Here is a 26,806-nt window from a genome sequence, read left to right as displayed (position 1 = left end):
ATCAATGCAGTAAGTTTCACGTTGATCAAGTTTCTTTTGCAAATTTTCATATTTGTTATACCTTTGTACCACTTCTAGGATAACAAATTTAATCTGTGCCAAACTGTGGCGTTTCTCACACCAGTGTCTAGCTACTGCGAGGTAACTGTTTGATTCCTAATGCAAAATCTATGCTCATTCCAGCATATCTTCGCTGTGCGTTGTGTTTGTCCGATGTAAAAATGCCCACAGGGGCATTTGATACCATAGATGGCATTTTGGGTGTCACACGTCGCAAAATCCTTTAATTTGATCTTTTCTCCAGAATGCGAATGGATGATGGTTGGTCCTTTCATGATGTACTGACAATTGCTGCAATTAAGGCACGGGAATGTGCCAGTGCTGTCTGTGAGTTTCTTCTTACGTGGAGGTTTGGTGTTCACCAACTTGTCTTTCAGATTTTGACTGCGTTGATATGCGAAGGTTGGGAATTCCCTGAACAGATGCTCTATTCTTTGATCACAAGTTATCGTGTTCCAGTTTTTCTTGATTATTTGTTTAATTCGATTGCTTTGTCTGGAAAATTTAGATACAAAAACTAGAGGAGGTGCTGATTTGTTTTTAGTTTGAGGTTTTAATAATTCCTTTCTGTCTTGTGCTGCTGTGCGGACTGTCGCCGCCTCTATTTCAGCTTCAGAGTAGCCTCTTTCCAAAAACTTGTCTCCGATGTCTTTCACCGCTTTTTCATAATCAGTAGGGTCACTAACTATTATTTTGACCCTTAGCATTTGGCTGTAGGGAGGATTTTTGATTAAGCTTGGTTGGTGAAAACTGAGTCTTTGTAAAAGGTTATTGCGATCAGTACTTTTTCTGAAAATGGTTGTTTGATACCCATGGTCTGTGATCTTTATTTCAACATCCAGAAAATGTATGATTTCTTTAGAATGTTCATGAGTGAATTGTATCCTGGGGTCAATGCTGTTTAGATAGTTGAAAAATTCTAGCAGTTCGGTTTCTGTACTTGTCCAGATGCCAAAAATGTCATCTATATACCTGATCCACAATCGTATGTTGTTATTCCATTGGATTTTTTTCAGAACAAAGTCGGTTTCAAATTTATACATGAATGCGTTGGCATATGCAGGTGCCATTGTCGCCCCCATTGCGGTACCAGCTATTTGAAGAAAAAATGAGTTTTTTTATTGGAAATAGGAGTTGTTACCAATGAATTCTAGTAATGCCATTATAAACTCCTTCTGAGCTGGTATGTCTTCTTCTTGCAAAAGTAGCCATTCCACCGCTTCTCGGCCCTGATCGTGGGGAATAGATGTGTATAGACTCTTGACGTCTATGGTAAAACAAATGTTATTGGAGTTGAATGGTATAGATTCAAGTAGCTGTAAAAATGTGTAGAATCTTTGATGTAGGCATTAGTCTTTTGAATGATGGGCTGTAAAAAGAAATCAATATATTTACCTGGTGGTTCAAGGATACTGTCTATCCCAGCTACTATGGGTCTCCCTGGTGGTTTCAGAGGATCTTTATGGACTTTGGGAAGAATGTAAAAATGTGGAATACGTGGATAGGAGTTAGTCAGGAACTTTCTCGTATTGTGATTAATCCAACACAATTCTTCTGCTTTAATAAGTAGACTTTCCAAGTTCTTTTTAATTTCTTCTGTGGGGTCAATATCAAGTAGAGCATATACATTGGTGTCATTTAATTGTCTGATGCATTCCTGGTCATAGTCCTGACTATCGAGTAGTACAAGACTGCCCCCTTTGTCTGCAGATCTAATTGTGATAGATTCATCTCCATACAAATCTTTAATCAATTTCAGTTCATGCGGTTTCATATTGCATTTCTTTGAGTGTCCAAATTTAATTTTTTCTAGATCTCTGGTAACTCGCTTTTGAAATATTTCAACAAAAGGTACAGTGATAGGTGGAATGAAGTTGCTCTTGCTTCTAAACTCTTTGAAATCTAACGGGTCATCATCCATTTGTTTGTCCTGTTCCAATTCACTGAAAAACACTTTCAATTTCATTTTGCGTACTAATTTGTAGAGTTCGATCTTCGACTCAAAAAGGGTACTGTCATATGTAGGAACATAGCTCAACCCTTTTTGTAAGGTTTGATTCTCCTTGGGTGTTAACACTCTCGATGACAAATTGATCACTATGTTTTCTTTTGCTGCAATCTTGTGTTCGGTTTTTCTTTTCATTTTTCTTTTGCCCCTTCTTGTTCTCTTCGACCTCTGTCTAAAAAAGGAACTCTGTTTCTATCAAGATCTGTTGAACTCCCTGCTGTTACGGAGGTACGTGGAGTGGATTCTTCTTCTTGTTGTGTAGTTTCTTTTTCAGTATCTGTTCCTGAACTTGATGTTTCGCTTGTGTAATTATCTTTCGGTCTCCTTATCGGGGGTCCATAGTTATCCATCCATGTATAAACCTCGTCTTTTAAATAGTCATAAGTATCGCTTTTAAATTTTCTGATCTTCTTACTTTCTAATTCCTTTTTGTAATCAGACAATTTTGTGTTGATGTCCTCTAGTATAGCATCTACTTCTTCTTGATTGAGGGTTGCAACCAGTTCCTTCTCTATTTCCGCTATTTCTTGCCCCAATTCATTAAGATTTTTCACCAATTCTTGAATTGTTAGTAGAATGAGATGAAGAGAACATTTATTGAGTATGGCTTCCCATCTTTTTACAAACTCCTTATTTTCTTTACAGAGGGTTGGTCTTAGTTGTATGCGTAAGCCCCTAGGTATTCTTTGGTTTCTATAGTATCTGCCGAGTGTTATGGCATGAAGTTTCCGGTTTATCTCCTTGCGAATTAGGTATTCTAATTGTTTGATTTGCCGTGTGGGGTCTCCTGTAGTTGCGCTGGCTGTGTTGAATCCAGTATCTTTGATTAGTCCTAATATTGTGTCAGCCTCTTCGGCTGTAAAGCCCAATGTTTCTGCTTTTTTTGTGGTCAAACCTTCTATGTCAGCAAATGACATGTTCAAAACTTATGATTCTTTGTTCTCTAATGTTCTGTGTCAGTGTGCCTCCACCTTGTTGAATGCCGAGACGAAAAAGTAATAAAACTAAGTGAAAAGGTGGGCACTACAAAAATACTGCTAATTAAATTTTATTCACAGTTGATTTTAGTTAATAAACTTTAGCCTGGGGCATCCGGTTATAAAGAGGTCCTATGGCATAGGGACCAAAAAATTACAAGCAAAAAGATAGAGTTGAACTGCTCTATCAAAAAACCGGCGCTCTCAGTTGGCCCTAAAAGAGGGCTGCACATTAGATATGGACCAATTGCCAAAAATTAATAAATAAATTGTCAGCATTAATTAAATGTATCAAATAAATGTTTATTCACATCTCCTTTGGTAGATCTTGTTTAAAAAGTCACTCAAATGAATATTTTTGTATCATATTCCATGAGGCTGTGCCAATATCAGGCTAGGATTATATGTACATATGCCAATGCATTTCGGTTGTAAAAAACCTTCATCAGGGCGGTACATTCAATCAATAATCTGTTCACATATATCAATACATTGACAGTCATCACAATAGTGATTCCAAACACATACCAGATCCAAGTGTTCCATAAATGAGGATGATATGCAAAAAAAGAGAGAAATTCTAAGTCAATAACTACACATCAAAACGCATAAGTTGCTATCACAGCGTAAATTAGGCAGAACATAATAAAAATTGTTGTTCGTACCTATATATCCAAATGGCTCGTGTTCGTATTACCATCCAGTGGATAAGACAACAACTTATAAATTAAGTTCCTGCAAAACCAAAGGAAGGTTAATCAGTAACAAGTAGTTAACAATTAAGGTCATGTATACCGAGAAGGGAGTGAAGTAAAGTCACCTTTACCGTCCAGCAACGCTGAGTCAATGTCAGCCGCACAGGTGCGCGCGCGAATGTCAGTCTGGGTTGTGGAACAGGTATATAGATGACATTTTTGGCATCTGGACAAGTACAGAAACCGAACTGCTAGAATTTTTCAACTATCTAAACAGCATTGACCCCAGGATACAATTCACTCATGAACATTCCAAAGAAATCATACATTTTCTGGATGTTGAAATAAAGATCACAGACCATGGGTATCAAACAACCATTTTCAGAAAAAGTACTGATCGCAATAACCTTTTACAAAGACTCAGTTTTCACCAACCAAGCTTAATCAAAAATCTTCCCTACAGCCAAATGCTAAGGGTGAAAAGAATAGTTAGTGACCCTACTGATTATGAAAAAGCGGTGAAAGACATGGGAGACAAGTTTTTGGAGAGAGGCTACTCTGTAGCTGAAATAGAGGCGGCGACAGTCCGCACAGCAGCACAAGACAGAAAGGAATTATTAAAACCTCAAACTAAAAACAAATCAGCACCTCCTCTAGTTTTTGTATCTAAATTTTCCAGACAAAGCAATCGAATTAAACAAATAATCAAGAAAAACTGGAACACGATAACTTGTGATCAAAGAATAGAGCATCTGTTCAGGGAATTCCCAACCTTCGCATATCCACGCAGTCAAAATCTGAAAGACAAGTTGGTGAACACCAAACCTCCACGTAAGAAGAAACTCACAGACCGCACTTGCACATTCCCGTGCCTTAATTGCAGCAATTGTCAGTACATCATGAAAGGACCAACCATCATCCATCCGCATTCTGGAGAAAAGATCAAATTAAAGGATTTTGCGACGTGTGACACCCAAAATGCCATCTATGGTATCAAATGCCCCTGTGGGCATTTTTACATCGGACAAACACAACGCACAGCGAAGATACGCTGGAATGAGCATAGATGTTGCATTAGGAATCAAACAGTTACCTCGCAGTAGCTAGACACTGGTGTGAGAAAAGCCACAGTTTGGCACAGATTAAATTTGTTATCCTAGAAGTGGTACAAAGGTATAACAAATATGAACATTTGCAAAAGAAACTTGATCAACATGAAACTTACTGGATTGATCGTTTGGGGACCCTGGCACCTAAGGGGATCAATGAAGAAATAAACTATATGTATTATCTATAATTCCTTTTTTCCTTTAAGATTCTTTCCTTGAAATTTGCCATGATGGATTTCCAATAATACAGTGGGCTGTTTTTACGAAGATATTTACTGACAGTTTTCATTTGATTACAGAACATTTAACTGCATTGCATTTCTGTTCACTAACTTCTAATGTCATATGTGGTTACACATTATTTATGTTACATTTGATACTACTTGACCAAGATATACATCGCCAGTATATGCATCATGAGAACGATTTTGATATAATTGCACTGATTGAGCTAATTTGTTTTTTTGTTTTTTTGTTTATTGTGTATTTTCACAATATATTGCTACATACCTATGTGATAGCTGTTTACACACACGATTATGCTATTCGCTTTACCGCTCAGATACATGAGAATGTTGTGCGCCTAAGTTACAAAGATTGAAACACCCGCATGAGTAAGCATCTGTTCTACGGTTCACGTTTCCATGTTGATGAGTCCCGCCTCCCGTGACGCCACGGTGGTGGGACACAAGGCGTACGTGCACTGACACGACGCCGTTTTGGTCACCATGGGAACGTTTAAATTCCCAGACTGACATTCGCGCGCGCACCTGTGCGAATGCGGCTGACATTGACTCAGCGTTGCTGCACGGTAAGGCTGACTTTACTTTACTCCCTTCTCGGTATACATGACCTTAATTGTTAACTACTTGTTACTGATTAACCTTCCTGTGGTTTTGCAGGAACTTAAATTATAAGTTGTTGTCTTTTCCACTGGATGGTAATACGAACACGAGCCATTTGGATATATAGGTACGAACAACAATTTTTATTATGTTCTGCCTAATTTACGCTGTGATAGCAACTTATGCGTTTTGATGTGTAGTTATTGACTTAGAATTTCTCTCTTTTTTTGCATATCATCCTCATTTATGGAACACTTGGATCTGGTATGTGTTTGGAATCACTATTGTGATGACTGTCAATGTATTGATATATGTGAACAGATTATTGATTGAATGTACCGCCCTGATGAAGGTTTTTTACAACCGAAATGCATTGGCATATGTACATATAATCCTAGCCTGATATTGGCACAGCCTCATGGAATATGATACAAAAATATTCATTTGAGTGACTTTTTAAACAAGAACTACCAAAGGAGATTTGAATAAACATTTCTTTGATACATTTAATTAATGCTGACAATTTATTTATTAATTTTTGGCAATTGGACCATATCTAATGTGCAGCCCTCTTTTAGGGCCAACTGAGAGCACCGTTTTTTGATAGAGCAGTTCAACTCTATCTTTTTGCTTGTAGTATCTGGTGGTTGACACAATGACTGAGACAGCCCTGCCCAAAACCGGTATGAATGCAGTTGGGAGTGTTGAATGGCTCAGTACTTGTCCCAATACACATAACTTGTTGTGAGTGTCTGGAGATAAGTGAATGGCCTGAATACCTCGTGTGCCTGATTGGCTGCCTGCCTGCCTGAATGCCCTTAGTCATGATTGGATGCTTGAGTGTGACCCAGCGGAATGAATGGGAGATCAACAGTATATCTGGGGACCTCTGACTGCTAGGAATCGTGTTCAGAAGCTGAAGTCCACTACGACGAGTAACTGGAGTAACTGAAGCTTGACCTTGAAGCCCTGCTGGACGAGAAGAATTGCTGTTGCTCTCCTTCACAATCTGAAAGCTGCTGTGCCTCCAAGGACTGACGCAGAGAGGACCTGGTAAGGCGCCCTCTTCCCGAGCTACGAGGGACCATCGTGCACAGCTGATCTTTGCCAAGCCTCCCAGGTAGACAGACCTGCGACAGGCTGCCGACCCGAGACGGGGACTGCCGCGGAATCTCAAAGAGAAGCACCGGACTGTTATCCGCCACTGTCGACGACCGCCGTCACCGACCGGAGCCGCCCTGCTCCCGTTTGCCTAAGAACTTCATGTAATCATCGGACGCTCTCGTCTGCATTGTCACCCGCTTTATCCCGCTGGAGAAGGCCGACCGTCGACATGCCGAGGAGCATCTGCCGGGGGGTTTCCCGCCACCTAAGGACCACAGAGACGCCGACGACTCGACGCCCTTGCTGGGCCACAGTTCCTCATCATCTCTTTGCGGTCCAGAACTATCGTCACCGAGGTGCCCCGCATGCCTCTTCCTTGCAGAACGCCAACACTCTGTCGTCGACAAGCACTGCTAGGAACGAAGCTGCCACTTCACTGCCGTAGTTCAACCTGTTCACCGTCAGACGTTCGATGACCCGTTACTCCTGCCTTAAAGGGAGGGCACTCAAGAAGGGCCGTCGATTCCCTGACACCGAACGCCAAGTTCCTCGACGCCTCTCGACGATCTGTGGCTCCTGCTTTAAATGGAGTCACTCAAGAAGGATTGGTCGACGCATCTTCGGAGAACTCTACTCCACCAGGTACATTGGGGGGGTAAAACCTTAGTAGGAGGAAATAAGGCCATGACATAACATTATAGTGTCACTACCACTGCTAACATTGTTTTTCTTCTGCCATTAAGGTGAAAGAAACGTCTTGGCATTGTTTCTTGGCCATGCACTCCAGGTCACTATTTTTCTAAAGTAAGTGTGATAATGTCGGATAGCTCAGGGGCAATGTGCTTGTCTTGGAAGCAAGACGGCATGGAGAAACATGGGTTCAATCCCTGGGTCCACGCTTAGAAACCTCTGGGTATTAAGCACATTATAAATAACCGATTACAATTGCACTGATATTTGACTCATTCACACCTATGATCTAATCTAGTGGTCTAATCCATGTAGAACTAATCATCACATTTTATCATAACAAAGAAGCAAAAATGAAGCATGAAACCGTCCTTGATGATGGCCAACAGGAACATCTCGAACCTGACAAAGGCACCCCCCCATCCAAAGGGGATGGTCCGAACGACTTGAGCATGGCTTCATGCCTGCTCCTGAAGAAATCAAGTCAAATTCGACCCATTCGATTCGACCAAATCAACCCAAACCCTTTCCAAGTAGTAGACAATTTCCAACCTGCTATCCTGCAGTTAAATCCTCGAAAGGGAGTTGACTGACATCCGCAACAGTTCCTGGAGTGAAGAATTATTCTGAATAATATTCAGTCAGCCTGCAATCCCCAAAGAAGAACTGAAAGTGCAGAGGCAAATATTAGAGAGGAGTTTCTCACTAGCATGGATGAAAACCAGCAAGCCACCCTGATACGCCTCAATGTCTCAATGTTTTTTCCGGTCCTCGAGTACCCCAACCCCATCATGTTTTCAGGATAACTGCTGACTATATTAAAAACTTCCAGTTAGAGCCACTGTATTCAAATGCCTTTTGCATGGATATCATGAAAACCTGGAGTGGATATGGCTTTTGGAGACCCGACTTGGAGACTCCTGTGATAGATCATGCCTCATTCCTAAAAAGGGCAAATGAGTGGGTAGCAATGTTCTAGACTACCTTACAGTGGACTTCTTGCTTTCTCCTCAGCCATGTCAAGCAAAACAGGGTGAGATCAGTGATCTAGTCAAAGCTGAACTAGTTTCAGAGAAAGTCGAACCACCTGAATTTTGGGTACTTTGATGTTCCACGAACTTTCAAACCATTTCAGGAATCCACCGAAAAAAGGAATGAGGTTGTCCTGTGAGGAAGAACATGCTGCCAGCCCCCTCCGAGCCCTGTAACATGCACCAATGTCCTGCCAGTGCCAAGTAGAAAATGTAGTTTTCGATTTTCTGCACAAGCTTGACTCAATGTCGGCGGGCCCAGGAATCACATTATTTTGTTTCCGGTTATAGAGCAGATAGACCCGTCCACAGTAGAAATAAAAAACAGACAATTCCTTTAACTGGAGGATGAAGCAACATGCTCCGTTTCCCCCATTGGCAATGAATTGCAGATGGGGAGCAGAAAGGCTCCTATCATGGGCTTGTTAAGGTGTTTTGAAAGTTGAACCACAAATATTTTTGCATCATTGAATTTTCAATGAGGTGTCTGGCAAAGATCTGCAGGTGATTTTTTTGGGTGGGGTTGACAGCAGGCTCATTGTCATCACAGAGCATGTCTTGTGTAGAGTCTCAGAAGTCAGACCTTTCACCTGCTTTAAATGAACCCACTGGCGAATGTTCTAGAACATTCTTGGATGGACTCACACATATATGCAGATGATACCCAAGTGCACATCTGGCTTGGGAAGCACAGAGGCTATGGGGCAGACTTTACGATCCTAGGCCACACATAACACTGAATGAAACAAATCCTCTTCTGCTTCAACAAGACCAGCCATCGTCCTAATATGGGGAAAGGCTGAAGGAGACAGGATCCTATTTGATGGCAGATGCATTGCTAGGGCTGAGATGAGGTGTCTATAGCCCTGGGTGTTCTTGTTGTAGCCCCAGATAGAAGCTCAGGGGCTACAACCTAAAAGGCTAGCTAGCCCTGAGTCCCAACAGTCCAGTCATTAGCATAGCCCCAGATCTTTTACACACCTAGCAACACCACTGTCCAACAGGTCCACAAACCTAAGGAAGTCCGTGAGTGCTGCACAGATGAAGAAAACCTAGAGAACCAGAGAAATCTTCCACACAGACCTTCCATTTGCTCCTTAAATCAACCCACTGTTCAACAGCATCAACTCAAAACTATGGTTTCTCGGGAAAAGGAGCTCATGTTCCTGCAGCCTCATTATCAGGAGGGACGATGAGAAACCTAATGATGATGATAATAGTGGACTCTGCAAAAGAAAAAACACCTCCAAACATCAAGCCCGTCGAAGCAGGCCAGCAGACTGTTTTGAAGCCGAGTAATGTTGATCAAATGAAACCAGCTTTCAACACTCTTAACAGGCCCCCGGCGGAGTCAAGAATACAATTCACACTACTCTTCACTGAACACAAAGCCGACTGGGGGCTAAGGCCTGCGTTACATGAATGAACTAACTCGACGTTATGAGCCAATAATCAACCTCAGAACAGCCAAATTGCACCAAGGTCTCGCAATGTTCATTCAAGCAACTCAAACACAGCCATGATCCGACAAAACTCAGCCACGGGCACGCTCCGCAAAAGGGAACTGTGCAGGCATGTCCTTTACTGTGGATCCATGACACCCAGAATAAAAACTGAGGAAAACTGGACAGGGATCATGCCTCATATCCAGTTGGATTATACAACCTCCAAAATCTTCTTCGGAACCTGCCGTATTGTTTTGTTTCAATATATACTGAGGACTTCGGTATGCCCATGGTGATTAGTAGCAGACTCGGGCATGAGAACTACAGAACCAAAAAGGAGGTAGAACTGCTACTGCCAAGGTTCATCACCAATTGTTGTCAATAAATGAAGCAAAACAAGTAATTTACATTGGGGAACCTAGTATGCTAGTACTAATGGATTGAATCCCTAAGTTCATAACCCATGAAATTGTCCAGAAGGGAAAAAGAAACTCACACACATCAAAGACTGTGGGTATACATAGTTTATATTGAGACAAAAACATCAAAACGCAATTGTGACAAAAACATCAAAAGACAATTGTGAAAGCATACATTCAATATTCTGAACACAGACAAATGGTGAAAACAAAATTTCAAATCGTCTTCAGTACATGATTAGTTTGCAATATGTGGCATAACCCGAGAGGGAAAGGTACATAATTTACTTGGAATGCAAAACTTAACCCATGAATGAAACATGTGGAGATCATAAGGGCTGGTAACTTGGCGCTCTAGCGGACCTGTAACCATCTAAGTCCTAAAGTAGCTTAAATATGGAAAGTATCTAATCTTTCAGGTGCCAAAGCATCTAGTCTTACAGGTGCCAACGTGGCAGGGGGAACGTGGGCAGGATTAGATGTTGAATTCTAGCCAGCAAACAGTAGTGGACATTATATACCCAATATATAATAACAAAACCCCAAAGACATGGGTTTATACAACCCCCTTGCACATAGTACACGTTTCGGCAGCAAAGTCATCCAACTTGAGAATACATCAGAGGGATATGTATTATTATACGAGAACCGCCTTCATCAGGGCAGATGGGTGGCCCCACTGTGGCCTTGTAATGAATCTCACTGTGGGGCAGGCTCCCCGAACAGGCCCAACCAGTCAAGCTGAGATATTGTTGCGGGCAGGGAGAATGTGCAACAAGACCCCAAAAGTGGGCAGCACAGGAACAGCGTGCTCCGGGCTTTTGCTTGGGTTGTTCCCTGAGTCTTTTAATAGGAGAACAGCTGGAGAGGTCCGAGCGTGCCTCTCTTGAAAGCGTCGCCGTAATAAGGTAAATCTCTGGCAGCTAAAGAACTGGTGCCTGGATGCTCCTGGGTAGCAGATTCGTGCCTAACGTTGCTCGTGTATGCTCATGAGCACACGTTTGTAACTCTTATGTGGCCCTAGGGAAATGTGAAGCACTATATAAGCACTATATAACCCCCCTGCATAAATAAATGAACCACTTTTCCTAGCATGTCCAGCACCAGCCTGTTGCCTCAACATAGTCTGCTCTCCCAGAAGTAAGTTCTTGTTAATGTCCGCTCCAAAATCAACGGGAAAAAATGTAAAGGTCACATGTTGACCTGATTCCCCAGTGCACCTACACATCCCAGTCCTGGCCATTGCATGATAGATGTCTACCATATAGTTAGACTGCAGTCCAGGTCAAGGGAAACAATCTGGGTGCCTCTTGGACATTGGGAAAGCAAGGATGCCTCTGCACATATTATAAATATTCTGTGGGTAGGCTTAGCCATAATCTGTCCCCTTTGGAGACTGAGAGGTGACCCAGCCATCTACAAGCGTTGGCTGCTGCCTATGAGTCTTGGTTCTGCAGGTCTCATAAAGCATGCCACTTGGCAAGCCACCAAGATTGGACAGCAAAGAAAAACATGTCCGCTCCCCTACTCAAAGCTTGTACTCAAGCATTCAGAGTGAGAGCTCCTTTGCTGAGAGAGATTAACTCCCCCATCTTTTTGAAGGGGCTAGGCTGCAGTAGAAATCTGTTCCTGTTCTGTCTTCACCGCCTGACTTCATAGACTTCCCCCGCAATCTGGAAAAATTGTAGCAAATTCTCCCTCCTCCTATAGCAATTCCAGTTAGAAGGAAAGGCAGTCACCCACATCCAAGTCTAATGCTAAATGGTACACAAACCTAAGGTTTAAGGCACATATGACTTCTTATCTCGGACTGGGAGTTGATGGGAAAGGCTAATGGTTTTCCAACAACCCTGCCAGGAACCCAACTTCTTATAAAATCCAGACTGGAAGGTGTTGGGGAGGACCATTAGGGTTCCATGCGCTACATGGCTGTCTCCTCATCCACCCCTCAGTTAAACACCAAGGAAATCAGTTTCAGGGTCTCGCCAATCAGTAAATATGGCAGTAAAAGGGACGGTACACTTGTACCTCTACTTTTACCGATCTGTGTGATCCTCTTCAATTTCTTAGGTGGGATGGGGAGCAGGACGGGATATACATGTTTAACTGCATTTCTTGCTCCAAACGACAAATCCATCTGCATTACCGTCATTGGGTATTTTCATGCTGGCGATAATGCAATGAATTCAGATGGAATCCACCTGAAATTCTCACCTGGTAAAAACGGGACTATACCAAAGCAGTCCATTGTACATAGCGCCAGCGTTAAATAAAACTGCAGGAGGCATTTGCACTTTTCAACAAATGTAGTGGACAAATGAAGAGTCAAGGCAATTTGGCCTTAGTTTCACTCTTTACTCTTCCACAACGGTGTGGAAAAGATGAAGATTGCACAGTGGAGACCATTCCAATTAAAGCACAAATGAACGTAGCCTCCTAATTTAGGATTTCAATTAAAACAACCCCACAAAAGCGTGCTTTATCAGCATGGCTAGAAGACAACGGTGCCATAGGAACCAGTTTACATTGATAACCTAACCCGTTTCCTTCTAGCCCAATGTCCTTTGCCTAACTATAGCCAGCACCTAGTTTTCCCCTTTTACCTTGTCTATGAGATAACTTTACTTTGGTCTGAGATCTCAGGGAGATCAACATTGTGAGATATTAGGATGGTTAGAACTTCTGTGGTTACATGTTCCGGATGGATAGCTCATGCTATATCACACATTAAGGTGGGCCAGCTCATACCGGAGTGCACAATTGCACCAAACACTTTATCTACATATAAAAGCATGGCATTGGGCAAGCCAATGCTCGTCAACGCAAACTCAATGCTCAATGCTACCTACTCACACTGCCTGACCGTCCCTAGATTTCTTCTAAAAAGAGCAGGGCGAGCAAGTTTCCCAGAATCAGCGGCTAAACAGTGGAATTCCCTACCCCCTAGCTTCAGACTGGAGCAATCATTCTGGACCTTTAGAGCCAAAGTAAAAGCCTGGCTCCTCAGTAAAAAGCAGTAGGGATTAGCCAATTTATCTGCCTACATCTGCTTGCTTGCTCTCTCTTATGCCTATTGTAATATTAACTGTTTGGCTCACCTCTCGACCCTCATGTAACCATGGTCGACCAGTGCTTTTTTGCAACTGTTTGTCTTTTCATGTACTGCTACTCCTTAAATTGTCTGTATTCCATGCCCTAAAATTGTAAATTGTCTGTAACTGATGCATAAGCTTCAAGCGCCCAGTTACCTGAGGGTTCTGTGTGTGGTACACATAAAGAAACTAAACTAAACTAAACTAAATCCCATGGAAGGAGGGACTCAGGATTTCATCCTTCAGAGGTTGATGAAATTAGTACTATTTCATTGGGAAACAACACGTGTTATTAACGTGGTTAGAAGTGGAAGGAAAACAAACATAAAGCAATACATATGACCATAAAGTCTTCCACTTTAAGGGCCATACGAGCCGGCATGGCTCTTAAACCAATGTCTGGAAATTGGCCAATACGTGAATAAGGCTTTATTCTCCCCCAAACCCCCAGTGTGTTTGCGCTGCCATCAGGGATCTCGGTGTGGTTCTACCTCTCTTCACATGACCCACAGGTTTGCAACAGAGTATCAGAAAAACACTGAATTTGTTGGCATGTCTTTGACTGCCTTACTCAGGGTAAAAACTGGCTGCACCTGAAATGGCTCTATTGAAACACTTAAAAAAAGAAGATCAAAGAGTCATTTGGTTCTAGTAACCTATTCACCCCTATTTTCTAGCTCACCCAGATTATCTGTGGAGATCACCTCTGTCTTGGGTGTCAACCTTGACTCTGAGCTGGAGTTTATCTTGCAGGTTAATAACATGACTACACACGAGTTCTTCCACATCTGCCAATCCTGACCTGCCTTCCACTCCCAGGATGTGCCTGTGTATGGGAAGGTTTTCAAAAGGGGCTAGACACTGCCAACAGTCTCAGCATGGGCGTGTCGCTTATTGACTGTATCAGCTGTGAAAGTTCAATGTCCCATTTCTTGGGTCGGGGTCCATCCCAGGGATTGCTATGGTTAGTTTGCGGCAAAGGGTTACTTTTCCTGTTCTCTGTCCCTAGTGGTGTAGGCAATCTGTGTTACGCAGTGCGGCCAACCCAGCAGACTCAAGTAGGTTTGCAAAGTAGGAGTATTTTGCTGCTCGGGTGTGCGGCAGCAGCAGAGCTGGTTCTCTCCCGAGACGGACCGGTGACACACTCGGGCCTCTGATGGATTGTGGCAGCTCTCCTCCATCCTTCTTCTCCAATCAAAGCATGGGGTGCTGGAGCTGGATCTTTTATTGGGCATTCTTCTTTGTTCTCACGTTGGTGTTTTCTGCAAATAAAGAATAACACTGGTGAGAATTTGGGCTTATGGTAAGCCTGGAGACACGGGTCTGCAAAGACATATACTGTCTCAAAGTGGAGGAACTGGAATTGTGGTCTCTCTTGCCTGAGGTTACCCTTTGGGCTAGGGCTGCTTCTGGATTCCTTCCTGCACATCCCACCATCCCCGGAGAAGGGTTTTTACCCCTTCTGACAAGGCCAAGGACTTGGACCTGGCCTTATCCTAGATGCTTGTGGGAGAGCTATGATCATAGGATTTTCGTGGAAGGAAACACCAGAGATTCGGCAGGCAGATAACACTGCAGCTAGTGTTTGTGTCTTGGAAGAAGTGGATGACAGAGATGTACCATTCAGTGGCACCAAGGAGGAGGAGCAATAGAATGTTGACATCTTTGGAGGAAGTATATGGGAGAGTCAGACTCAACTGATTTAAGTAGAAGGGAGCATCAGAGATACGGGGAACCTAGGTGACATGCTAGTCAGTGTCTACCACATGAAGTGATGAAGGGCACATGTGGCACCAGGGAGGAAGAGGAGGAGGAGCCGGCAATACCTGAGGGCATCATCTGGGGGTGTTATGCTTGCCTGATTTGTGGTGAGAGGGAGTAGCAGAGATTGAGAAGGTGGGTGACACAGTGTCCACCTCTTGAAGTGAGTGGATGAGACGTGGCATCGCGTGACACCTGGGAGGAAGAGCATGATATTCCTAAGGATTAGGAATAAGTGGAAGAGTGTTGCTCATGTTATTTTGGTGTCAAGGTGTGCCAGAGATTCAGCAAGGTGCGTGACACACCATTAAATGTCTATTTCTTGAAGTGAGTGGATGAGAGAAACATATGCTATCTAGTGATGCATGGCAGGAGGAGGGTCCGGAGAAGCATCATGTTTTAACAGATCTCCAGGTGCCATTTGACAACCTCCTGGGTTGGTTTTTCTTGCCAGCCACCATTTCAGGAACGGCAGCAGGCCCTGTTCCACTTCACTGTTAGTGCTTACAATTATTCCAGAGGAACACTAAGAATTTCTTTTCTTTCCATGGTTTATAAACTTGATATTTCAACAGTGTGTTTATTGCAGACACCTTCAATTCCCGTCAAGGCACGATTCTACGTGAACAGCCTTGGACTAGTGAGTGTCCCTTTATCATTTTAGTTTGATCCCACCCTATATGCTTTATATTTTATACTTACCCCACACACTGATTTCTTTGTGTGTTTTTGTAGTCCTAGGAACATTGGGAGTCCTCACAGGACAAGCATTCATTTCTAGGACCTTATTAAATACCGCACATCCAGTCCTAATGAAAACCTACCGGGATAAGGTTGAAACTAGTGCACGTTTTACCAATCCCAAGACGCTGTCAGAGCTCACAATTCAAGACAAACTTTAAATTTGTCTCATCTAGTAGACTGTTGTTTCTGTATGATAGACTCGAAAATCCACTGTCTATGCATCAATGCCATGGACCAACAAGTGTATAAACTAGCAAGTTGTTTGAGTACCATTGCATTTCCGGACCCTATGAGAACCAGATTGTTTATTGTATGTTTTCTAATGCCATTGGGTTGTGCTTTCCCTGTGTTGGAAGAAGGGAAGTTCTTAGCATTTACAAATTGTCCTTAATATCTTGTCACCAGCATTGTTCGTATGCACTGCATTCCACTTGGATAAAGTTATTGTTTTGGGGAAGTTTCTATAAATTTGTTTATAATATAAAGAATAGATTTTTTCTTTCTCTTTAAACTGTTGCGTTTAATTTGTGAACCTCAGACACATTTTGGTTCAATGATTACGATTGTCAGCTCCGGTATCCAAGGTTGTAAATGGAGCAAACCTACCCTGTGTTTCATACATATGACAGCAGGCAACATGTTGCATGCAAGAGTTTCAGGACAGAGGCCACATGGGAGTTGTCACTAGGCTAAGGTGGAGAAGGTGAATACAAAGTGGATAAGCCCCTATAGTTTGCATTTGGGCTTTATTGCAACAGAGAATGGATCTTATGTCCTTGGGCCTCATTATAAGTCAGGCGGTAAGGGGTTAACGGCACCGGTAAAAGTGCCGGCGCCGTCAACCCCGTACCGCCTGATTACGAGGTCCCCTCGCGGGACCCGCTCTGTACGTCTGGTTTTACCAGACGTACAGAACGTGTCCCGCGAGGGGAAGAGGGAGCAAACAACGGGCTGCTCGTAATCGGCCCGTTGTTTGCTCCCTCTCCCATTCCCATTCAGCCCTCTGGGGGCTGAATGGGAATGGGAAAGGTCCGGGCCCGGGTTCCTGAAGGGAGGAATTACCGGGACCTCCGAACTCGGAATGGCCCGGTAATTCCCCATTCTGGGAACCCAGACCCGGACCCACCAAAGTCGTAATGACAGCCCTTGTGTCTTTTCAAATTTGCAAGACAATCAATGCATGTACCCGGCTTTGCATATGTCGCATACTTTATCACTAATTATAAACTTGTGAAGGAAATGGTCACTGTAGCCAAGAAGATCAGCTCTTGTCTTAGCCAAGCTAGCCATGGCAAAAATGCATTGTGCCAACAGCAGCTGCGCCCCAACTTGCCACTACACAACCTATAGACCTCAGTGGCCAGACAAGGAAACTCTACATTGGACATGTTGGTCAGGCTTGTGTGATGTCATCACAGAATACTGCAAAATTGACAGCAAGGCTTTAGATGGGCTAGTTGTAACACTGTGTCAGTGGGAGCTGATCTCTGACGCCTGCTTAGTGCTGTGAACTTTCGAGGCGGCCACCAAGTGAGTTAGTCCTGATAATGCATCCCAGAGTGAGGTTCTACAAATGATGTAAGTGCTTTCGCTCACAGAATGCAGCCACCCATCTACGCACAACAATATACAATAAACAAGACCGTATGCAATAGCTACTAGATAGTTCAAGTATGTATTGTATAATCAAGTTATTGTTTAATGTGTATTTATGTCTTGTACTTAATAATTGATTTGTTTGGCAGTATTGAAGGGAAATAATTGTGAAATGTTTAAAGTTACAGGTGATTTATGCATCTGTTGTTTGATGGCACAGGGCCTCATTACGCGTCCGGCGGTAACCATTAAAAGTGGTGGTAATGGAATTAGTGCCGCCAATACTGCTCTGCTGGATCACAAGCCGGTGCAAATAGCGCTGACTGTAAATTCATCTGTCACTATTACAGCCGGCACTATTACAGCCGGCAGTTTCTGCAAGCGCAATCACAGCCGTATCACAAGTCCACGTGCAGTGGTATTTGCACTGAAAACCACTGCTAATATTGCAGAAAATACAGCACAATTACCTCCAGCCGGAGGTAAATGGACACAGGTGGCCACAGGTGTTCCCAATGCACTCCTGAGGGCTACGTAAGACACACCCGTACCCCAAACACTGTTCCCAATACCATGCTGCCATTATCCACTGTGAGTTGGGACAGGCAGTTGCTCATGCTGTGGCAGGAAGTTGAGATGCGGGACAGCCAGATCAGGGCACAGGGAGCAAAGGGGTGGGGGCGAGGAGGAGGAGAAGAGGCCAAGCAGGGCTTGCACCCATCCCCAGGGTCAGGCCATCACTCTGGACCCTCACTGACACCCAGTTGGTGACCCTGTACTTCCTTAACAGGGAGACCATTACTGAGCTGCTCAGTGCAATACAGGATGACACAGGGAGCAGGATTAACATCCATACAGATGTGCCCCCACTGCTTAAGTTAGTGTCAGTATTACAATTCCTGGCTGGCACCTTCCAGCACTCTGTGGCCATGATGCAAGACAAGGCACAGCCCACATTCTGTGCAGTTCTTGCCCAGGTGCTGGATGCCCTCCTTCGGCATGTGCAAAACCACATTGCACTGCCCACCACCCCAGCCGGGTTAACTGCCATGAAGGCACAATTCTATGCCATTGCCCAATTGCCTAATGTGATTGCAGTCCTGGACTGCACCCATGTTGTGTTGGTGCCCCCCCAGGCCCACGAAGAAGTGTACCAAAATCGCAAGCACTACCACTCTCTCAATGTGCAGGTGACCTGCAACCCGAGCCTCATCATCAACTACCACTCCCTCAATATGCTGGTGACCTGTGACCCCAACCTCATCATCACCCACTGCTGTGCCAGCTACCCAGGTTCCACCCACGACTCCATGGTCATACAGAACAGCACACTGACAGGATACATGGAAATGCACAGAGGACAACGAACGTGGATAGTGGGTGAGTAAATCTGCCTGCACATGTGCACTGTGAAGCACCTGGCCAAATTGGGGGGAGGAGTGAATAATGACACAATGGGTGGCATGAAAAGTAACTGCAAAAGCAGTACCTGCCCAGCACCCACACCAACAACAGTACAGCCCAGGGAGCATGCACATGTTGGACACACGTGGAAGGACATGCTGACAAGCACACACAGAAGCAATTCAAACCACACCCATGACTACAGGTACCACAGTCCATTATGCAAGATCTGAAACAACAGCAAAGGAAGTGCCACATTGCAGCACACATCAGCAGCCCTGTCAGTGCCACAGCTATGTACCTATGCACAGCCAACCCACAATGCTGACCAACTGCCACCAGAGGTGTAGGGAAGGCCGATAGGCAACCCAGCATGCCACACGCATGTGAGCAATACACAGCCATGAGACAGCAGCCAAGAACGCATGTCACTGACAAAGACATCACAAAACATCTGCTGCATCGTAACAGGGTGCATGTAAAGCCAAATCTATGTATGATACCAGTGACACAGCATGCACAGACATTGCAAAAGCACATGCCATGGGATGAAGCCCCATATGCATGCCATGAGTCAATTGCCGTGATACTATGTATGTCCACCCTCACACATTTCCAAAGACTAATGCCTGTGCCTCACCCCATGCAAGTGACTCTGGATACCCACCGTTGGCTTGACTAATGACCCCTAGCATTATCCACGAATGCTGCATGCCATAGCCTACAACCATGATATACAAAGGGGGAAAACCAATAAAAAAACACCAGCGGTGGGAACTCTCCCTTATTTTGGGAAAATAACGAGGTAGTTAGAGTATATTAACATTTACACCAATAACACAGTGAGTCACTAATATCTCATCAAACACGGTATCAATTTATTAAAAAAAATACTCTGGACTTAAAAACCCAACAAAAACACATTTATGTTGGGACACAATGTATCAAATTTTAAACACACAATATAAACACACAATAATGTGTGACAAAATAATCATAGGATGATGTCTACCAACTGAACACAGTTGTTTGGTGACAATTTCAGGAGCAATAGCAATCTTTATGTTGTCAAACCGTCTGGATGGGTTCCAAATTGTCTCTAGTAGAACATGTTAACTAGAAAATGGAACTCAACATGTTTCTGTTACCTTAAATAATTCTTGGAACATTCTTCAGGAGGTATGTCACATGAGTTTTGATTACAATAAAAACAAATCGTTATTGAGCACTATTTCAACATCTATCCACAATTTGAGTCTTCTGTTCACTCTGTTTGGTGTAACTGTTGATAGAACACAAATGAAAAGCAAGAGTAAGCTATAACTGCTCAAATTCTTACAGATACTAAAATCGTATCAAGACTAGACAAAGTATCATAATTACCTGTTCTAGTATGTGGGCGAAGTCCTTAATAGATGGTGTCCTGATAGTAGCAGGAAATGTCATCTGTCGTCAAGAAAACCCTAGTGATTGGTACTTCACCTGTAATTTAAAACTCCATCTTCTGCTGGTCAACACAACTCTTTCTTGAATACACTTAAATCCTCCAGTGTTAAGTCAAGATCTTACCTGTTATAAGTATGTTTTTAGCTGAAAGCAAAAAAAAAGTATTCATGTAGCGTTTTCTGCTAAGGTTTCAGCCAAAAGTGAAGTATTCAGCTGGTTACCCAATAAAGATCACTAAATGTAAAGTGAGAGATCGAACACTAATCAATTGGCTGAAAACAGATGTGATTGGAATCCTATCTCTTTGTCTCGATTAATGAGCATAGCTCGATATAGTCAGGTGTCTTAATGAGAGGGCAAATTGTCCCTCCAGGGCAAGGATCTACTAATGGATTAGAGTCTTTTGGCTATCGATGTGTCCAATGTGGGTCAGGTTCCCCAGTGTATAGATCTAACATCCAATTGTCTAAAAAATTTATTTAGACTTGGTGAGTAGAAATTGCAAGTGATCTGAAGCTCTCTAGCTCCCTATTCTTATAACCTAGCGAGATTTGTGAATGGCTGCTATGGCGTGAATCCAAAACAGTTTACAAGGATGTATTACCTGGTATGAAATAGTATTTAAAGTTTATCTCCACTGTGTTTTAAGACTATCGCTCTAGTCGTCCATCTCTGGAGCCAAGATCTCCTTTTTGGTTGCCGCGGTCAACTTCGGGACGGGAGATTCACTATGCACGAGTCCAGCCTGTGAACATCTGAAAAGTAAATAGATTCGTTCAGAATTTGGAGATTCTTTCTGATCAACTGAAAAAGTTCTTGTGTTACCCTGATGTCTAGCTCAAGGTGATGCCTGCGTCAGAGCAGGGACATAAGTAGCGCTTGACTGCCAAGTGTGTCTTACCTCGTTTGCAACTGTTTTTGACGAGTTTGGCACCGACGTGTATTAAGTTTTAGCTCTGCCGGGCCATGTCTGGAGTCGGAGTCTCCTAAGTAAACACTGTGATCAACTCTGAAACGATGTCTGTGCCACCTTGGATGTATAAAGACTCCAGCATCAGTCCTTTCTTTATTTTTAAGGTGTTAAGAACCAAAAAGACCGAAAAAGATGGTTAAAACCAATGCTTTTAGAATCTCGTTGTATACCCGCACATATTTGCGGGTGTATATATGGAAGTAAGTTACTTCAATCTCTCACTACTCAACTGGTTTAGCGGAGTGAATCCGCCCTCAGAGTCATTATCACAGGGGTGTCTCAACGTGCTGTATCCAAAACACCCTTGGACATGCAGATAGAATATTACTAGAAAAAGTAGTCACACTGATGTATAGACTGCTGATGTCTCACCTCTTGTAATGAGGAAGAAGTACATCACATGCTTGTAGACACTACTCTTCTAGTGACATTATGCAAGTATTCGTCCTTAGATTGAAGTCATCAGATCTCCTGATGGGGGGTGGGCAATCAGATTTTATGCCGCTCGATGGCTTCATTCAGGCCTTCCTTATTGCTTCGAGTTAGGAAGATATGTTTTTGTTCTTTTTCAAGTAGAATTCTTTTCTTAAGGGTGTTGTTGTTGCCATTTACCGTCATGAGGACATTTAACTTATATTCATCACCGTTATGGTTTTTCTCTACAAAAAGTTTTACCATAGATGCTAGGGCAGTTTTGTTTTTAATGCAGCTTCTATGCTCGATAATCGTTTTTTTACCTTTCCAATGGTTTTCCCTATTTGTTTAAGCATACAAGGGCATGTGATCATGTAAATAACATGATCAGAATTGCATTTTGAGAAAGATAATTGATACCGTGTGTGATGAGATATTAGTGACTCACTGCGTTATTGGTGTAAATGTTGATATACTCTAACTACCTCGTTTAGAACTTTAAGGCATATTTCTGCTGCCTACATCATACACGCGTAGCCCTTAAGTATGCTCCAGAGATAGTAGGAAGAATAGTGCTTGTGTGTCCCATGCTACACAACATCTGCATAAGGAAGAATGTACCCCTACCCCCTGACATCGACATTCCACCCCAGATGATGATGATGAAGTGCCTGAGGCAGGAGCCACAGCAGGCAAAGTCAGAGATGATGTGAGGGATGGAAGACTGGCTCGCCAGGCACTGGTTGACAATTTCTTTAACTCAATTTCCCTTGCACAAGCCATGCACCACTGTGTGACAGTCACTTCTGTAATTAAACTCCACAATTACACAATAAGGTATATCCACACGTTAATGAAGTTAAAGAGTTTTAATGATATGATGTGCCCCAACTATCCTATCTCCCATCTCACACCACCAACTCCCCAGCATGGCCACTCAGGGCAATAAGTGTATTAATGTTGTTTATAACACCGGCCTCCCCCCACCACCAGCCACCGGTGATGGTGGGCACAGATGGTGCTGGGACTGACACCTTGATGTGCTCTGCTGAGACTCCTCTGTGGGAGTCGTAAAACTGTAAGCGATGGAGCCTGGCCCCCGATCTGCTGGCGAATCAACTTGTCGCTCTGGCAGATGGCATCTTCCAGTGCAGAGACACCTTTGATCATCTCCCTGACTCTGTGGACGTATAGTGTCAGGGTGGCTGTACTGGCAGTTGTCTCGGCCAGTATCATCACTATAGCCTGCACAATCCTGTGGGTGACCCCTTGTATGATGCAATGTATGGCCTGCAGATGTTCACAGTGTGTTTGCACATTGCCTCCATCTCCCTGTCTCCACACCATTTCATCCAGCCTCTTCAGCACGGTGCTGCTTGTTGGTGTGTGCTGTATGGGAGGGTGCCTGCCTCCTGGCTGCTGGCACCCACATCCGCACCACTGACTCCTTCTATTCCCCCCATATCCAGCACTGTGCTGCACTTATCCTCCCAGGTGGTGAGGACCACTGGCTCCACAGTACCTCCTCCAGGCGCCAAGTGCTCCAGGCAGTGTTGGGACAACATTCCAGCAACCCTGACTCTGAGGTTGTTCCAGCATTTACATCAATCCTCCCCATCATGCGGTATGCTGGCCACAGCTGCCACTTTCTGGCTGATGGAGTGCCAGATGGCTTTCCTGCACTGTGCAGATGTTTTGCGTTGCCAGGTGCCATATAGCTCATCACTGTGAGCAACAACCTTATCGTCAGTACCAGGAGCTCCTCTCACTAAATGTATATTTCCTAAGTAGTTTTTCGCCACCTTGCCTTTGATCCTCTCCTGAGACATTATGGCTTGTTTCCAGGACCAGATGGCTGCAGGAAGTGGAGCTATTTGATAGAATGTGTTTTTCAAAATGGCCACCGCAATGGCCACCACAATGCTTCCTGTTCTGCCGATGATCGCTACTAGCGCCGGCTCTAATAGTGCTGGGGTTGGCAGCTGTAGCGCTATTAGCACCGATATTTCGGCAGTAACCCTTATTTTGGCGCAGTTTCCACCCGGTGCTTATAACGTTACCGCTGGAGTCATCAACACATTCATGCCAGGTTGTACTGGTATTTCCGTTCAGCAGTAATTGCACTGGATTACCTCCGGACTTGTGATGAGGCCCACAGTGACTTATGCATCTACTGTTAAAGTATTCTGAAAATGTTTGGAACTATTTCAAATCACTATGAAATATGGTCATCCTCCCACCAAGGCAAGCACAAGAAGAGGCTCCTCCTCTATGACCGCCTCTATTTCCTTCTCCTTCCCCTCAGGTAGTTCCATCATATGCTGCAACACCTCCATAGGCTGGTCCTCCACCTTATCATCCACCTAACTAACCCCCAAACCTTGTCCTTAGCAGCAGCCACGCCATGTTGGGTGAAGACCACTGAATCTCAAAGCCCCCCACACAGAGAGGAGTCATCCAATATTCCCCTTCCAGGGTGCTTCCTGCAGACACCCCCTACTCCCACATGAGTATAATGCCCCCCTGCTCCTCCACTGACACTTTCTCCACTGTGGCATCCACTGAAGGCCTTCCCTCCCCTGCCTTAGTCAGGGCATCCATAAGAGGCCCTGCCTCACTTCCAACTTTAGGGGTGTCCACAAGAGTTTCTGCCACCCTTTGTGCTACTAGTAGGGCCTCATCTGGTGGCCCTGTCCACTATCCTACTACATTTGATGAGGCCTCACCCAATGCTTCCCCACTGAATCAGAAGGTCAGTCTGTGCAGACAAACCTGCACCAACAAACAACACACGCCCCCCCCCATCTAGCATGGGCGAATCCTGCTCACCTGAGAGGGGAAATGTTGCTTCTCCTCATCCTCCTCTCCTTCAACCTTCTACCCCTACACCTCCCAGCATCGTGGGCATGACATAAGGACCACACATATCAAAGTTGAGAAACGTGTGAAATCAAGCACGCCCCCTAATAACCCAACTGTGTGAAACCAAACCATCCCAAGAACAAGTAGGCACAACGCCAAGATTAGAAAACGTGAACGAATCCTAATGCTACAAAACCTACACTATACTATAGTAATCCAAACAACACTGTATGGCAAACTAATAGAACATCAAGTGAAGATGACAACAAAAAACTGTCAATGGGAAATTTAGAAAGGGTAAACAATTTGGGGGCATTTTTGGTGTTTAGTCAGGGTCAGAAGACTTTTTTGTGGATTTTTTAAACTTTACAACTTGACATAAAGGCACAAGAGGAAAAGGTCTTTATTATATGGAAAAGCAACCGTCGGAACAAACGCTGAAATGAAGGGGCACAAGCATTTGCTCCAAAAATGGACGAGAGCCCAACAAACTAGACAAAAACAATTGCTTATATCTAAAACGCCACAAAACTCCTCATACTCCTGCTTCAATGCTCCATGAATTCTCCAAACACCCTCTAGATGTGGGCATGCACTTTCAGCCTAGCAAAAGCTACAAAGAAATAGGATGTGAGTTGGGTACTCTATAGACGTTTGAACCGCTTGTACGAGGGTCAGGGTCTTCGAATGGATGAACTAATGTGGAGAATCAGGCCATGAGAACTCTGATTGGATGGATAACCCTGACGAACTAACTCGAGATTCCTCCCGAAATTGGAGCCTCCTTATTGGACCATAATGTGAGACCTGCAAATCTCCTCTGGGATTCATTGGCACCGAAATACCACCCCATCCCTGCCCTACTAGGGATGACATGTTCATGAACAAGTCTATGACTGGCCCACCAGCACACTTATCAAGCCTATCCAGGCCTAGTTATCAAATACAACCACAAGTGTTATGGCATTACTGTAGGTTGTAAGCACCACTGAAGAAACACATTATTTCGGTATCATGTTAATCAGCTAAACACAATCCCACTTGGGGCTCAGATTGACCACTACTAGAAACCTTTGCTGCTGGCCGTAAAAGATACACATTGCAGGCGTTTCTGATTAGCGGAACTAGACTTAACACCATGGCAAGAGTTCTGATTTTGTCTCTTTTTTGAGAGCACGAATATGTCATATTTATTTTGATGGAAATAGAATAAGGGCCTGATTCATGGCAAGTGTTTTAGAATAGCACAATCCCACAGGATCCATGAATTAGGCCCTAAATGTGTCTTGTAACGGGACTTGCGGGTGGCATTTCAATCACCTATAGTTGGTAATGCATTGTTGGTCAACAGAATTGATTTTGACCAATATTCTGTATGTTACCTTTCCAACACTGGGCAGTGCCATGCTTCTCTCAGTAATTACTGAACACAGCGAGTGGTATCCATAAGGTATAACGTCCTTTCATCGACATCCCTTTATTACGACGGGAGTTTTGCCGCTGCATTTTTGCCGAAAAAAGGTTTCCAATTTTTTTTGGGGGGCGTTCAAGGGGTTATTAAGGGTTGGGGGGGTTCGGGAATAAAATAAAATAGGTAAATGACAGTGGGGTTAGGTGGGAACCAGCCAAAACTAATTAACAAAAAAATGTGAGAAGTTTTTGGGCAAAAAATCTGTGGCAAAACACCCGTCGTAAAAACGGGTGTTTATGAAATGACATAGACAGTAGTTTCTGATCGAAAATGACAATGTTATTCCCATGCCCCACAATATCACACAAGCCACAGCCTTGAAGGAGGCGTGCTGTGCTCCAGTGCTGTCTGCCAAGCCTGAATCAATACTCAAGCGTCGCACTAGCTTATTGAAGAATTACACATTCTTGGAATACTGACAAGTGCATCAAAGTCCCTAATTTCCTGTCTCAGAACGGAAAACCTTCCAATGCCTTGCACCTTACAAAGCATATCATTAGTTTGTCAAATGGTAATAACTTTAGCCGACAGAACAAATGGCCTAACACTGTTTATTTCAGCAATTGTTATTTATTGAGACTTCTGTTAAATGTTCACCGGACCAAACAATATCTCTGAGTTCTGAAAATGGGCTCAAAATGTAACTTTGTATAAGAATGA

The sequence above is a fragment of the Ambystoma mexicanum genome, chromosome 8 (assembly GCF_040938575.1).
Source record: "Ambystoma mexicanum isolate Mex_15411 chromosome 8, UKY_AmexF1_1, whole genome shotgun sequence".
In the NCBI taxonomy this organism is placed as follows: Eukaryota; Metazoa; Chordata; class Amphibia; order Caudata; family Ambystomatidae; genus Ambystoma; species Ambystoma mexicanum.
This window is presented reverse-complemented; position numbering follows the sequence as displayed.